Raw genomic sequence first — 3,842 nt, 5'->3', positions numbered from 1 at the left:
AGATGTAGTGAAAAGAAGGGCCATATGCACTCCAGTGTTGATAGCAGCAATGTCCACAATAGCCAAACTGTGGAAAGAGCTGAGAAGCCCTTCAACAGATGAATGGATAAAAAAGATGTGGTCCATATATACAATGGAATATTACTCAGCCATCAGAAAGGATGAATACCCAACTTTTACATTAACAAGAACGGGACTGGAGGGGATTATGCTAAGTGAAATAAGTCAAGCAGAGAAAGTCAGTTGTCATATGGTTTCACTTATTTGTGGAACATAAGGAATAGCATGGAGGACATTAGGAGAAGGAAGGGAAAAATGAAGGGGGGGGAGTCAGAGGGAGAGATGAACCATGAGAGACTATGGACTCTTAGAAAAAAACAGGGTTTTAGAGGCGAGGGGTTGGGGGGGTGGGTTAGCCCAGTGATGGGTATTAAGGAGGGCAGGTACTGCATGGAGCACTGGGTGTTATACAAAAACAATGGATCGTGGATCACCATATTAAAAACTAATGATGTATTGTATACTGACTAACATAACATAATAAAAGGATAAAAAAAAAGAATAAAAAACCCAAATCACAACAAATTTAGAAAGATTAAAGTCATATCATGCATCATTTCTGACCCCAACACTGAAACTAGAAATCTACCACAAGAAAAAACCTGGAAAGAACACAAATATATAGAGGTTAAATAACATGGCATTTAACAATGAATGAGTCAATCAAGAAATCAAAGGAAATCCAAAAATACACAGACACAAATGAAAATGAAAACACAAAGGTCAAAAGTCTTTGAGATGCAACAAAAGTGGTTATAATAGGAAAGATTATAGCAACACAAGCCTACATTAATAAGCAAGAAAAATCTCAAATAAACAACCTAACCTTACACCTAAAGGAGCTGGGAAAAAGAAGAACAAACAAAATCCAAAAACAATAGAAGGAAGGAAATAATAAAGATTAAAGTAGTAATAAATCAAATAGAAACTAAACACACACACACACACACACAAACAAAAAAACAAAGCAGATCAATTACACCAGGAGCTGTTTCTCTGAAAAGATCAAAAATATTGTTAAAACCTTAACCAGACTTGAAAGAAAAAAAAGAAAGATAGCATGGAGGACATTAGGAGAAGGAAGGGAAAAATGAAGGTGGGTGGGAATCGGAGCGGGAGACGAACCATGAGAGACCATGGACTCTGAGAAACAAACTGAGGGTTTTAGAGGGGAGGGGAGTGAGGGGTGCATTAGCCCGGTGATGGGTATTGAGGACACGTATTGCATGGAGCATGAGGTATTAAACACAAACAATGAATCGTGGATCACTACCTCAAAAACTAATGATGTATTGTATGGTGATGAATATAACATAATAAAATTAAATTAAAATTAAAAAATAAAGAAAAAGAAAGAACACAAAATCAGAAATGAAAAGAACCAACACCACAAAAACAAAGATTTTAAAAGACTGTTATCAAAATAATGCTATGAAATTGGACAAAATAGAAGAAATGGATAAATTCCTAGAAACATATAACCTCTCTAAACTGAATCAGGAAGAAATAGAAAATTTGAAAAGACTGATTACCAGCAATGAAATTGAATCAGTAATCAAAAAACTCCCAACAGACTAAAGTAGAGGACCAGATAGCATCACAGAAGAATTCTACCAAATATTTAAAGAAGATTTAATACTATTGTTCTCAAACTATTTCAAAAACTAAAAGAGGAAGGAAAGCTTCCAAATTCATCCTATGAGACCAGGATTACCCTGATACCAAAACCAGAAAAAGACAATACAGAAAAAGAGAACCACAGGTCAATATCTCTGATGAACATAGACATAAAAATCCTCAAACAAAACAGTAGCAAAGCATATCCAACAATACATTTAAAAAAATAATTCACCTTGATCAGGGAGGATTTATTCCTGGGATGATAGGATGGTTCAATATTTTCAAGTCAATCAATGTGATAGATCACATCAACAAGGGAAAGGATATGATCATTTCAGATAGATGCAGAAAAAGCACTTGACAAAGTATATCAATTCATGATAAAAACTATCAACAAAGTAGATTTTGAGGGAACATACTTAACATAATAAAGGGCAAAAATGAAAAACCCACAGCTAACATCATACTTAATGGTGAAAAACTCAGCTTTTCCCTGAGGTCAAGGACCTTAGCAACAAGACAAGCACATCTACTCTCACTACTTTTATTCAACATAGTACTGGAAGTCCTAGGACCAGCAGACAACAAAAAGAAATTAAAGCATCCAAATAAGTAAGAAGTAAAACTTGTTCACTATTTGCAGATGATACTATATATAGAAAACCCTAAAGACTCCACCAAAAAAACTACTAGAACTGATAAATAAATAAGGTCACAGGATACAAAATCAGTATACAGAAATCTGTTGCATTTCTATACACTAATAGTGAATCAGCATAAAGTGAAATTAAGAAAACAATCTCATTTACAACTGCACCAAAAAGAATAAAATACCTAGGAGTAAATGTAACCAAAGAGGCAAAAGACCTATACTCTGAAAACTATAAAACACTGATGAAAGGAATTGAAGATGACACAAAAAAGTGGAAAAGCACTCAATGCTCATTGATTAGAAGAACAAATATTGTTAAAATGTCCATACTACTCAAAACAATGTAAACATTTAATGCAATCCCTACCAAAATACCAATAGCATTTTTCACAGACTTAGAACAAACAATCTTAAAATGTGTATGGAACCACAAAAGACCTTGAATAGCCAAAGCGATCTTGGAAAAGAACAAAACTGGAGGTATCATAATCCCAGATTTCAAGATATACCGCCTAGCTGTAGTAATCAAAACACTATAGCACTGGCAGAAAAACAGACGTATGGATCCATGGAACAGAATAGAGAGCCCAGAGATAAACCCATGATTATACATGGTCAATTAGTCTCTGACAAAAGAGGAAAGAATATGCAATGGGAAAAAGTCTCTTCAACAAATGGCGTTGGGAAAAATGGACAACGACATGCAAAAGAATGGAACTGGACCACTTTCTCACACCATACACAAAAATAAACTCAAAATGGATTAAAGACCTCAAGTGAGACTTGAAACCATAAACATCCTAGAGAGAGCCCAGGCAGTAATTTCTCTGACATAGGTCACAGTAACAGTTTTCTAGATATGTCTCCTGAGGCAAGGGAAACAAAAACAAAAATAATTTTCATTTCTACAGAATGTCACTTGCAATAGGCCAGTTTATTGTTAGATACAACATTCTTCATTGATGAGTCCTATGAATAAAATAAATATGAAGATAAAGCTTTACACTTTACTGTTAGAAATATGTTATAGCTAATAACTAATCTCATTAGTGGAACAATGTATTAAAACAATGTTTTAATACGAAGTGTTTATTTTCAACACCAAATGCCTATCTACATATATCAACTACTATTTATAAACAGAGCTTTCAAACACTCCCCAGAATACTCTTTTAAGTATTTCAGTGAAGTAACTTGTTACTTGAATATTGTTTTAATCATTACAAAACACTTATCTATGAGTCTCCATGATCCTGTGGTACTGATAAGAACTTGTAGGTTTGTATCAAATCAAAGGTATATTCACTAAGGACCTGGTAGACAAAATTAACAATGTCAATGTAAGTTAATAAAAATCTCCCAATGTGAAAAAAAATTCAATTTCTAATAAAAAAAAAACACACACATTAGACCAGCTGAACTTTATACAGAACATTCCATCCAAAAACTGCATAATAAATGTTCTTTTCAAGTGCACATGAAACATTCTCCAGAATAGATCATATATTAG

Source organism: Leptonychotes weddellii, chromosome 2 (genome assembly GCF_054177405.1).
Source record: "Leptonychotes weddellii isolate Sample4059 chromosome 2, ASM5417740v2, whole genome shotgun sequence".
Classification (NCBI taxonomy): Eukaryota; Metazoa; Chordata; class Mammalia; order Carnivora; family Phocidae; genus Leptonychotes; species Leptonychotes weddellii.
The sequence above is the reverse complement of the archived record's forward strand: the minus strand, read 5'-3'. Positions refer to the sequence as shown.